Source organism: Tyto alba, unplaced genomic scaffold, assembly GCF_018691265.1.
Source record: "Tyto alba isolate M040663 unplaced genomic scaffold, T.alba_DEE_v4.0 Super-Scaffold_21, whole genome shotgun sequence".
Lineage (NCBI taxonomy): Eukaryota > Metazoa > Chordata > Aves > Strigiformes > Tytonidae > Tyto > Tyto alba.
The window spans coordinates 9,772,910-9,785,634 of NW_024881295.1; the positions used below are offsets into that span (position 1 = coordinate 9,772,910).

General features: G+C 38.3%; 1 protein-coding gene across 4 annotated transcripts in view; it reads right to left on the bottom strand.

Annotated features, from left to right (window-relative positions):
- Window positions 1-12,725, bottom strand: part of RASSF8 (Ras association domain family member 8) — a 93,928-nt gene that overhangs the window by 44,613 nt on the left and 36,590 nt on the right. For all 4 annotated transcript variants that reach the window (XM_032986224.2, XM_042795447.1, XM_032986223.2 and 1 more), the window contains exon 2: window positions 6,381-6,479. The gene's annotated coding sequence lies outside the window, so the exon portion shown is untranslated. The remainder of the gene's footprint in view (window positions 1-6,380; window positions 6,480-12,725) is intronic.

The following is a 12,725-nucleotide window of genomic DNA, read 5'->3' on the forward strand; positions in this document are numbered from 1 at the left end:
GATGCTTTGTCCAAAATGTAATAATCCTGTTATGGGTGACAGGTGTCAGGCTTGGCCATCTTTGTTACAGTTGGTGTGGTTCTACAGCTTCCTGGAAAAGCTTTAATAATTCAATTAGAAGTCTTCTCAGACCTAGGAAAGGTTATACAAAAGAAATCTGAAATTACTAAATTACTTTTAAAAGTACAAAGCTAGACTTGAAGAGTAAAAGTAGGCATCCATATTTTTCTTCCTACTTAGTGATGAATGATCTGAGTATTAACTTGAAGGTATTTGTGAGATTTTCACAGATTTGACGAACGAGGCAGACAGTATAACAGCTAAATGGAGTAAAACTTAAAGTATTTCTCACTTCAAGGTATCAATTACTAAAGCATGCTTCCTTAAAAACCAAAATTCAAAAGGTAAACTTTTATTTCTTTAAAGCCTAGAAATTCTAATTTTTAAACATTGTGAAGCTATCCTTTGTAGGAAGCAGTCTACAGAATAGCCAAACCTTCATGGTAAAAAGAAACAAGATTGTATTAAAATGACATGCCTGCAAAAGCAGAGTTTCTTTCCTGCCAGGGAGAGAAGTGACTAATGTGTGTTGAAATTAGTGCAAAAATCAATACTATCTTTGCAGTTGCAGGCTGGAAAAACTACATTTTTTTGTTACTGCTATGCAAACATCAAGTGTAAAAACTTTGAGCTGTTAGAAGTTGGGCAATATGCACATATTTTTTCCTCTCAAATGTTTAATGACTGTGTATCATTAAACACCCATCAGTGAGGTCTTCTACATCTTGCTACTACAAATAATAGAGTATTGCAAAATTCTCTAGTATCAATAAATTAATAGAAATGAAATTGCCACCTCAAAAAGGTCAGTCAGCTAGCTTAAAATTGTAGAGCCCACAGGAAACGCATGATCCCATTCTTTTCACTTCTCTACAGAAAAAGCCTACCCAGCAAGTGCAGCAGTGAGAGGATGCAAAAAGTTGCCAAAACTCAATGAATTAATGAACAGAAGTATGAAATAGTTTGCCTGCAACACCAAGGGCTTGGACGCAGTGACCCATGTTCCAAGTAGTAAAGAACTAATCAAACATTTTTGAAGCAGAAAAGCTAGGCTTTCCTGTCTCTTCATGTAAGTGGCATTTCCACACACCACCCTCCCCGTCATTTACTATCAATACTTCAGCCCTTGTTTCCAGACATACTGTCTCCACTAACATTCCATTTTCAGTGTGCCTTCAGCTAGCAAGAAAATAATTAATCCCAATTTTTAAAAACCACTGGCAGAATTACTATTTTTTTAAACTTAAGACCAGTATATTTCCTCAGAAACAAAGTCATAGTATTCAACTTTAAATGCATTTCAGAAACTTGAAGTGCAAGTGCTACAAATATTTCCAGATTTAAATGACTTGTAAACGAGATCTGAGTTTTACATAAGGACAAATTTACCTAGGACAGTAAGATGGGGAAGGAACGTCACCCTTAAATGAGAAAGCAAGAAGTCAAGAAGCTACACGTAATAAACATGTGAAAAAGTAAGGAAAACAAAAGAAACATGCACACATCATGGTATCTTCAACTGCAGCTATGTTATCCCACCAGTCTGAACAAGTGCAAGGTCATTAAAGAGCTGCAACACAGATAGCAAGAGAACAAGAGGTACATTGTGCAGTGCTCAATTCCGGAGCGGGGAACTGAAAGACAGAAGAGATGAAAAGCATTTCTTGTAAACCAAAGAATGCAGCACAATTCAAGGATCTCAGTGATAACATTGTCAAAGGAATCTTTTTTTTCCTGTACTGACTCAAAGACAGCATGAGAAATGTGTATACACAGTAAATTGAAACATGCAAGCAAAGCCATGAAAATGTGAGAGGCAGAATATTTCCTTTCAGATTATTTCTCACCTTAACCAGAACTTCCTGGCCTGTCAGAGCAAAACTCTCCCTGAACCAGAAATCCCTTTAGAGAGCACCCAGGAACTTGTCCCATCTCTTCATTTCTTTCAGTGGATACTGGCAGACAAAGTTGAGGGGGTGGAATCACAGAGAGATCAATGAATGAGGTATTTTCTGATTCATGACCTGGGGAATTCACATGAAAAAGAAAATCCACCCTGGTTTTTGAGTCCAGCCAGTAGCAGAAATTACTCTTGGCTTAGGAGGGTCAAAGACATCTACTTCATGCACAACACAGGCCACAAAACAGTCCAACAGTTACAGCTAAAGGATACACGTGAAGTTTCAGGGCTCAAACACCAACAAAGTCTGGTTTTGTTGTTTATTAAGCTTCCCAGAGAATGTAGTATCTCCCTTTCTGTGTTTGGAAGCCACATTCAGTGGATAACCAGTTAGAAAACTTCTGCAGGTCATGCAAATGGACAGGAAAAGGCTGCTTAGGAGAGCAGGCTCCTGATCCAGTAAGAAATTACTACTCAAAAAAAAAAAAAAAAGTAGTGTGCTGCTGGTGAAAGGCTCCGAAATGTCTCTCAAAACAAAGGGTTTTGTCAACTGTATTTAAGACTCTGCGAGTTAAATCAATTTTGAGACCTACATTGAACTTTAAAGAAAAAAAAAGTCTGTAATTCAAAAACAGGTCAATTTTTAAATATGAGAAGTGGACAAAGTTGTGGAAAACAAAGTTTCTCAGAGAAGGTCACTCATGTTGAAATGAACTAGAGATGTGACTAAATTTCTAATTTATCAACTGAACAGTTTCATGAAGTATAGGGGTCCTAGACCACCTACTATTCAAAGAACCTTGTCCTGAACTACTGCTTTTCTAAGCTGTAAAGACAGTTTCAGAAAGTCTACAACACCTGAAGATAGTAAGAATAGGCATATCTATCCAAGACCAAGTGTCCATCCAGACCTGTAAATCTGTCTCCAACAGGAATTCATCACTAAGCAGGTAAGCAGGTCACTGATACTGACCTTGCACAGTAGATCTTTGAAGCCCCTGACAGGACATTCCATCACCCTTGAGGGCGACTAAGATTTTTCACCATCTGGTGATATAAAACATGTTTATTCTGACTAGCTGCATCTTACCTTTGCTAGTAAACAGTTCAAAGGCAACTGCAGCTGTGACTATGACATCCAAAAGGAAACAGTTTGCACAACTACAATCTGAGCACAAAAGAGAGCTGTCCTGAACGTCTTGCATGAAGAAACTGTGGATGTGAGAAGGGTAGTGGTCCTGGGAAAGAACATGGAGCAGGATCTGAAACCTTGACTGATGCTGCTGTGGAAAAGATTGAGACCTTGCCTCAGTAAGCTAGAAGACAGGAAAAATACTGGACATTAAAATTCCTAACCCATAAAAATAAAAGAAACAAGGAGTCATAGCAAATGCCTAGAGAAGAAGAAAAAGGCTCCAAGAATACTTTATAGTTCTCTTGAAAGCTCTGTTGTCTTTCAACTGGTCCCAGATCTTGCACTCACAGATGTGACTTTTATTTATTAGCCTCAACTGGATTTCTCTTCCACTCTTCAGTCTTCACAGCTTCATGGCAAGGAGTTCCACAGATCTAATTCCTGTCAGATGAAGAATGACCTGAACTAGGTTCCTATTAGCATCATTTGATGTCCACTAGTACTTATGCTGCCAGAGTGAATTAAGTCCTGCTTGTCTTGATCTCATTCATGATTTTGTAAGCTCCCCTCCTACATTAAAAACAGGCTTTCTTTCGGACTGAAAAGTCCTTGTTTGCTAAATTGCTTCTATTTCTCATCACTCATACTGTCCTCCTCTAAGCATTTGCCAGTTCCACTGCCTTCTCAGAGGTGAGGGAACCAAACTGCAAAGACTATTCAAAGCTTGTGGAAACCACAAATTTATATATGGGTATAATGATGGTTTTCTTCTGTCATTTTATTTATTGATTGAGACTGAATAAAAGTGGATTTAAATTATTTTTTAAGTACAAAAATCAATTACAACTCCATTATTTCAGCTGGGAAGAAGGGTTTTATTAAACCACATAATACAAGTTGACTGTCTTGTGCCCCACAATAAACAGCAAACTGAAGTCACATAATAACAACATATTAGATTAGTGATGCTTATGAAAAAATGTGGGTTTTGAAAACAAATGAAGGTAAATAAGTAACTCTCCCCATGTGAGGGTGGGTAAGCACCATCCTGATGAATTTTCAGCAGTCATATACCTCCTGTTCTCATACAATACAAATCATTCAAAGACCATAACTCATATGGCTCATTTCAAAGTGACAAATAGAGAGGTGACACTCCAGTCACCTGGCAGCTAGCCACAGACTTGCTCCACTGAAAGGAATTTACTCAAATAATAGTCACAACAAATACTTAAATATTTACTCAAATAATAGTAGCAACAAATACTTAAATATTTTAACTTGGCAGAAGAAAATCTGACTCAATATAGCCACATTCTCAGTTCTGTGGAGTTACAAGGTTAACATACACACACACACGCTTTCTGGCTAAATGCCACCTGGGAAAAATAAGAGAACTATGTCTTTATAAATTCTGCATGCTGTTTCAGTCAACAGGACTGTCTTCACTACTGGTACTACTCCACCACACAGGATTACATTCTTTAGCAACAATATGCTGTGGTGGTTGTAGGCAGCAATTAATACTCTAGAAAAGTCTACTTTAATACAAATCAGTTGGCTGTTTCTAAAGAGATATGTAACGTGTCTAGAATGTGAGACTGAAGTACTTTAATGGATAACCCAAAAGACCTCCCAAATACAGGACAACTTAAGACACTGTCAGTCTCTAAAGCTAGACCCCAAGACAACAGAGCATGTTTAATGCTGTACCTATGTATATATGCATACACACATATAAAATCAGAGTCGTTTAGGTTGGAAAAGACCCTTAAGACCAAGTCCAACCGTAAACCTAGCACTGCCAAGTTCACCACTAAACCATGTCCTTAAGTGCTGCTCTACATGTCTTTTAAATACCTCCAGGGATGGCGACTAAACCACCTCCCTGGGCAGCCTGTTCCAATACTTGACAACCCTTTCAGTGAACTCTTTCTCCAAGCATCCAATCTAAACCTCCCCTGGCACAACTTGAGGCTGTTTCCTCTTGTCCTATACACTTCAGCAAAGCTCCTATATAATATACATAGTGCATTTGATATATGTGTGTATATATATTTCTACTAGTTAACATTCTATACTATATTAAGGACAATGAAAGTAAATACTTTCAGTCATGCAATATTACTGCCTATCCTCACAGGACTGGAAGAACCACCAATGATGGTGTGCTTCAGACTTTCATGTAGTAAGAAAAGCCTGCTCTGCCTTTGAGCTTGCTTGTACTTCAGTTATACAGAACTTAAACACAAAGCAAGATATCATTTTGGCAAATACTTAGTTATATTAGTCCCTCATCTGCTTCAATTATCAACAGGACACTACTAGAAAATAATGTATTTGCAATAGAAGTCATTGTAGAATGGTATTCTACACAGGAAAATGTTGAAGGAGGAGTGATTGGTATAGAAGTCTACCACCCAAAAGCTTACAAATTAGCAAGGTTCATAAACTGCAACAAGCCAAAGAAGAAACTGCATTCTGCTCACAGACTCCAGAACACACTGGAAGAGTGAGTTTCCCCCACTTGTTTCATTAACTTCATTGACATCATAAAACAGAGGACTCAAATCAAAGCAGTATGAAAAGTAATGCTAATGTATAATCTGACAGTATATATTTTCATAGTGCTTAATTCCAAGTTCTGATGTTTTCACTACATCAAAAATTAATCACACTGTCAGAAAAAACATTATCTGCTACTGTTTTCCTGACATCTCTTCTGAATTTTTGACAGTGTCTGACTTACCAAGCTGAGGATGTCTCCTTATATCCAGCACTGTGTTTTAAATGCATGTTCACATTATGAATGGGAAGCAGCTAGACTGTAGGGTTGTTGGGGGTGGGATGGACCTACAAGTCACCTGCCAGCTGTTGCTAGCACCAAGAACTGCTGCCCAAGGTGGCCTGACAACCAGGGGAGCTGGGGAAAAAAGTCTCCTCTTGTTCAGGGCACATTCCTCAGTTTCAGGGTAGCTTTGGGTTTCTCTCTTACACAGCTGGAAGGGGCATATACTTGGGAAACACATTGTAGAAGAGACAAAGTTGGCAGGATCATTGCAGGTCTGCTCAGGAACACAACTGTTTTAAGAAAACAAATGTTGCACAGAGAAGGGGAGCTGAGATCTTGCTCAGACTTCTAACCTTAGGAAGCAAGGGGGAGTGATGAATATCTATGTATGAAATTATTTAAGCTTTCGAGTTCTTGCCATGCTTTACGTGCAAATACTTTCAGAAGGGAGAAGGAAAACTCTTACTTAAAGTTTTTTGGTCATAACTTCTTACCTGCAGATGAAGACAGACAGAGATGTCTGCTTATACAGTGGGCTTAAAGCAATCTGCTACTCCAGGCATAGGTGTCAACTCTGCTGACAAGGTCAGTTGCTAGAAGAAAAAAACCAAAAACATTGTTACACATTAGTAAAACTATCTTCTTGAGGATAAAGTCTTATTCCACCTCCTCCCTTTAATGCTTTGGAAAAATACAGCATTCACTTAGCACCTACAGATATGGATATATAACAGCCTGCTACACACAGTAGTATTTTATTTTTTTAGAAGTTAGTTCAAAAGAAATGTCAAATACTGCACTTAATTTGCTACCTCTTATACTTAGTGTGACATTTTCCTGCTATAAATAACTAAGAGTGGTAAACAATATTTCAACAGCTTCCTATAACATCAGGAAAAAACTAAGCACTGTATATGGTAGTTACGAGCACCTACTGCTGCTAGATTGTAAATATAGGAGATTATTTCACAATCTTCTTCCCTAATTTTTTTTTTTTAAGGAAAATAATCCTCCAACTGGAGGTGTTCCAGACATAAAAACCTCCAAGTGCTCTTGAACTGCACACCCTGACTCCCTTGCAGTAGTGAATCATGTCCAGCGCATGCATAAGTAGTCAAACAAACTAGGCAAAGGGTAACAAATCCCAAACTGCTGATTAAGACTAATATTAATCAGTTTGGAAGGGATGCTTACTCCAATGATGTTTGAAAGCATCCTTGTGACAGACTGGCAAACATTGCCTAATACTATGTTCAAGCCACATGAAAAATTGTTATTTTTAAACCTTCACCACCAAAGACTTTCTGAATAATATTTTAAAGGAATATATCTACTACGCATATTGCTAAAGAGGAACTTTACAGTTTGACAGAAGCATAGAAGAGTAGATCTAAATCAGGAAAGCTTTCCTCTAGTCTTTCAATGCCTCCTCTTTCACTGTTGTTAGCCACTGAATTTTGTAGAGATAAACTGTTTTTCTCCTAGTACCTGTCAGAGCTATATGAAAAGATTCAGTAAGCACCAACTCCAGCATAAGCACGTCATATGGGTCCAGAAAACAACGAAAACCTCTTAAAGGTCTGGAAGGTCTAGCCTCTTGTAAAATACTAGACCACACATGCTACACATCAAAGCCCTACAGGAGTAATTACTTCTTTCATTATGGCCAAAAACCTCAAGATAGGACATTCAGGAGCTCCTGGCACATATCAAATTATATTCACTACCACTGGCTGAATATGTAGCTTTTGTTCACGAACCAATATTCATTAGATTCCCAACTTGCCAGAATATGTTTTTGTGAAGTGATGTTTTGTGCTTTCCACTCTGTGGACCCACTAACAATTAATTACTAAAGGTTCATATAAGCCTTTCGCTTCAGCTCTGAAATTACCATAACCAGTTTTCGGTAAATTTATGCCTTTCAGCCGAGAAGCTGCAATTTCATACAAGGAAGAAGTGCTTGTTAAACATCCTTAATGTATTTGCTTGCAGTTATATTATAGAACATTGCTTTAGATGCTCTACTTGGGTTTATTCACCCCATAGTCATAACTAGAGTCAAAGTCATAGATAATGCTGAACATTCATTTAACCCACCAACATCAGCTTAAAAGACCAGTGCTTGAGCGCCAGTTACTCATCAATCCCCATATACACGTTAGATTAGGAAAATAAATCTGGTTGTAGGGTACAGATGGTGACTCAGTTAATCCAGAGACATATATCCTTGAATTTTTCTGGGGGGAGGGTGAGGTAGAGAGGAGAGAAATACCATCTCACCTCAAACTATGAGAGCTCAGCTTGAAGATGTTAAAGTTGCCTTCATCTACTGCAAACTGATCAACTGTCAAGATATGAGTAGTAAACATTTCAGTTACAGCTCCTTGTTAATTACTCCAGAATACTTTACACAACAGGCAAAGAATAGTGGATTTTTAACCTGAGAATGGAGTAGCTGTGATGCTGATCCAGCAGTAGGGACTGACACTTCCACTCAAACAGAGCCGCATTATCTTTAGCTCAATTGAAGCGCTAAAGCTCTTCTCAGACCACTCTGCAAACTGAGTGGGAAGGCCTAAGGATAAGAGCCACATTCTGTCCTTAGGGACCCCTATTAAATCAGATTCTCAACATCAGCCACTTCCTCTTTGTCTTCCTCAGGCCATATGGCTTCCTGAAAAATCTGTACAAACAATAAATCCATTAATCAAGCCACTGCTGGAGGAAAAGGCTTTTTTCTTCCCTTCATCAATCCAGACATTTTAATGGAAATGTTTTATGTATTTTAGGTTTTGGAAGTCCCAAGAAAAATATTAAAGTCGTCTTTGTTCTCACACTGCAGCCTTCTAGACTGGAGCCTCAATTCCAGTATGTACTTGTAAAAGAGATCTTGACATGTTAAAATGTGAAAAGATACACAGAGAGAAGTCAGTTAAGCCAACAAGAAAGGATTCCAGCTTTACTGTACACGTTAGTAGAGATACAGTATAAATTGCTGCCTAGCATAATGTGTCAAGAAACAAAATAACAAAAACTTTTTTTTTTTTTAATTAACAGAAGTAGGTAGAACAATGGAGACATTGAAAGTAATTTTTATTCCTACAATGCTCTGAGGAGATGCACACGTGCAAATGCCAGAAGTAGGCCACAAGCAGCTGAAAGGAAAAGCTTCTTTTAAGAGATACCACAGTAAAGGACTTCCCAGAGGCCAGGCCTCTTAGCAAGGTGAACAAAGACAAACAATTCCACATAACATGTTACTTAATCAGTTTAGCATATCCAAATTGGTAAAATCACACAGGTGATCATGTTATGCTCAGATCATTAGGAAGTAAACACTGCACATGCAAGGATCTCTGTGGTAGAGAGGAAGAACAGAAAGAATAAGATTCCTAGCTCTTGTAGGTGAGAAACTCTTTCTTGCAGGTGGGAAGACCCCACTCTCCTGCAGGAGAATAAAATTAAAACCAAGCCTAAGCAGGCTCATTACTTCACAAAACCAAAGATAAACTTGACAGACTGCTCAGCTTCAGTTCTGCTGCTCGGTGCCAGCGGACACAAGAGTATGCCAGCTTCATGCTGCTGCAGGGTAAAATTCTGTTCATGAAGAATATATATATATACTATTGGGCAAGCACATAAAGAAAAAGTGAAAGTATGGTAAAGCATTTCCTTTCTTCTTACTTAATCAATAGGCTCAAAGAGTACAAGGCTGAGAATTCCAGAGCACAGAAAAGATAACAAAAGAAACAAAGAACCTAATTTTCTTTGTTTGCAACAGCTTTTTTTTTTTTTTTTTTTTTTTTGCAACACTAGACCATTCTTGTACTCTCAGACGTTGTGTTGAGACACATGTGGAGTCTGTTGTCCCTGTCTATCCCAAGCAACTATTTGTACCACACCTTGAAGCCTACCCAGCAATGAAGAAAGGGGTTTCTTAGTGATGATGGAAGAAGACAGAACCACAGACAATTCATCATCTGAGTATATGATGGCATTACAAACAAAAGCAAACTGATTAAGATTGCCATCTCAGTCACCACCTTGGAAAATACAAACATGCATGATGCGTGTTTTGAGGATCTGTTTCCACTGACTTTTTTTACAAAACTACTTTGACTAAGCTTTTATTACTCAATGGTCTACAGTGCAGAAGGAACATTGAGAAGAATAAGAAATTACTTTCAAACTCAGGTCATCTCCTTCAGACACACATTTCTAAAGCAATTGTGACCCTTTCCAATCACATGGAAGGGAAATCAGAGCATGGTAACAAATCTTTTTGCCTTAAATCATGAGGTAAACATTATTTTCTTCATAGTTTTACTATAGCTTCCTGTATGACCAAAACTATGTCCCAGTTCATGTGAACCAAAATAATCCTCTGTTGAAATGAAGTTCAGGAGAAACTCGAAGCAGTTTATGACACTGGAAAAGACCTTTTGGATAGCCAGCATTTAAAAAGGAATGAAGATGGGTTTTTAAAAATCTTTTTTAAATACAGGAAAGCACTATCCTTGATTACAAGCAGGAAATTTTTAAAAAGAAAGCCTTCTATGTCTTTGTTGAAGTGTAAGTAGCAATTAGCCACAAAGGAAAGAAATATGGAAAGAGTAATCTCGAAAGATTGATTAATTATCTCCAAGGAGACACGTCTGTAGTTTTAACAAGGTCAGAACATTTTGGTCAGTTCTTTGGTGTAATGGGAGATATGTTTCTGTAAAGGTAAAGATGATTCTGAAAGACTGCAGACATCACATGGAGCCTACCACTATGAATTATTAGCCCTGACGTCACAATATAAAAAGATACACCATCATATCCAAAATACAGATGGATTTGTAAATGCCTTGAGGTAATGGTGAAAGGTATGTTTGTTTTGGACAATCGAGTGAGGAAGATCAGGTGCTTCGAGCTAGGGAGACCTTCTACCACATCTGGGTCAGGTGGTCCCAATTATCTTCTCATCACCATTAATCAAAAGTTATCCTTCAGCAGCTATATAATGACCTATGTAAAAATAAATTTGGAGTTCGTGTTTGGATCCTAGAAAGGGAAAAGCTTCCCTGTCACAGTTAGTGCAAGCAGCATCCTTGCTTGAAGTCTCATTAAAGAGCCTGTGGTATGAAGGCCTGCAGATGCAAGATGGTGTCTTCACATCCAGCGTCGAAATGGAATATAAGAAATGTTGACAAGAAAATTTAGGGGTATACCAGTGGAGAGGAGAAGGTAGCTCTCCCTCCTGCTAGCTCACTATTCTGTCCTTTCTGACCCTATCAATAAACAGGCATGTGCTCTCAAAGTAACAGTATCTGTATCAGCCTATTTTGGCTACTGCTTTTACCTCTGGGGAGAGGACTGATCCAAACTGGAAGCAAGACAGGTTATTAAAACAATATAAGGAGCATCAATCTGTTTATGCCTTCACTGACTGTAGTCACTTGTTCATGTCTTCGCTTAACTGTAGAAGGCAGTCAGTCACAGCAAGATCAAAAAAGTTTCTTCCCTTCTTCCCCAGAGCAACTTAACACCTTAAGCATCACTGACAGAAGAATTGTCCAACCCTGACTTCACTGCATCATTCAGTCCCACGTCTGCTTCTGTTCATTTTGTCTGGAGCACTCAAGTCCTGCTTGCATTACCACTAGCCTGTGGTCACATCTGAGTGAGAAGCCTATGTCTGTGATTGCCACATAGTTTTATGTGTGTTCATTTTTAAAACCATATCCTGTGTTAGAAGGAGCAACAGCATTAACATCCCTTTCTATATCAGTCAGAAAAGAAGCTTCCTCTTTGTTACTTATTTAGCTCTTCAGAGGATGAGTAAAAAAATTGGATAATCATCTCTTCAAATCCAACCCTAAATTACTCGCTCTTCATTCCACAAACATGGTATCCTAGTTTCTGAAGCTCTACTGAAGTGCTGAAAAGCAAGGTCTACAAAAATTGTGCTGATGGATAAACCAGAGAGACTGAAATTAAAGTTATAAAGCTGCTTGATATAAAAAAGAAAAAAAAAAAAAGTCTTGACCATGATCTTAAGAGTTCTGCCTGTCGGTTTTCTCCTTGTAAGTATGTGAAGGGCATTTGCTTTCCATACTTTGCTTTTCAGGAACAGGCTTGAATTAATTTAATAGTTTTAAACCTTTAGAGTTCCAGTCACTGAGAAAGAAAAACACATTAAGTGATTTACTTTCTTTTCGTATAAACAACATATCCAAGAGAGCCCTAACACATAACCTATGAGAGTATCATCACATGAAGGAGAATACTTATAGGTAGGACATATTGTTTCCTCTTCCTCCAAACTTCTAACATTTTACTTGGCAACATCTGTCAAAGCCCACTGTAACAATTACCACAAGATCAAAAGGGCATGCGGATACAACACAGCACCATCAAGACTCATCCACAGACCACATACCACACTGCTTCCTCATCTCCTCACACATTCTGTGCAACTCTGGAAGAATACTAGGGTAACAGCACAGAAACTGGTAGCTTTCTCTTCTCCCCATCAGCAATTTTTTTTCTTTTGCTATGTTAAACTTACTGATAGGAAGCATGCTTTGTCTGCTTCCTTCAGCAGTCCCAGAAGCACAAAGGTTCCTGCGGACTGTCGACCAGAGACCTCCACACTGCCTTAGCTATACTGGTGTAGTCAGATGCATGCAGGCTCACTTCACAAGGCAGTTACCCAACACAGCAGTAGAGAAGATGGGAAGTCATAGCAAGAATTTGCTTTGTTGTTGAAATTTTTTTTGCTGATAGTCTTTTTTTTGTTCACAATCAAAGTTTGTTCTGTAGATTTGAAGTACAACAAGTAGCTGTGTCAC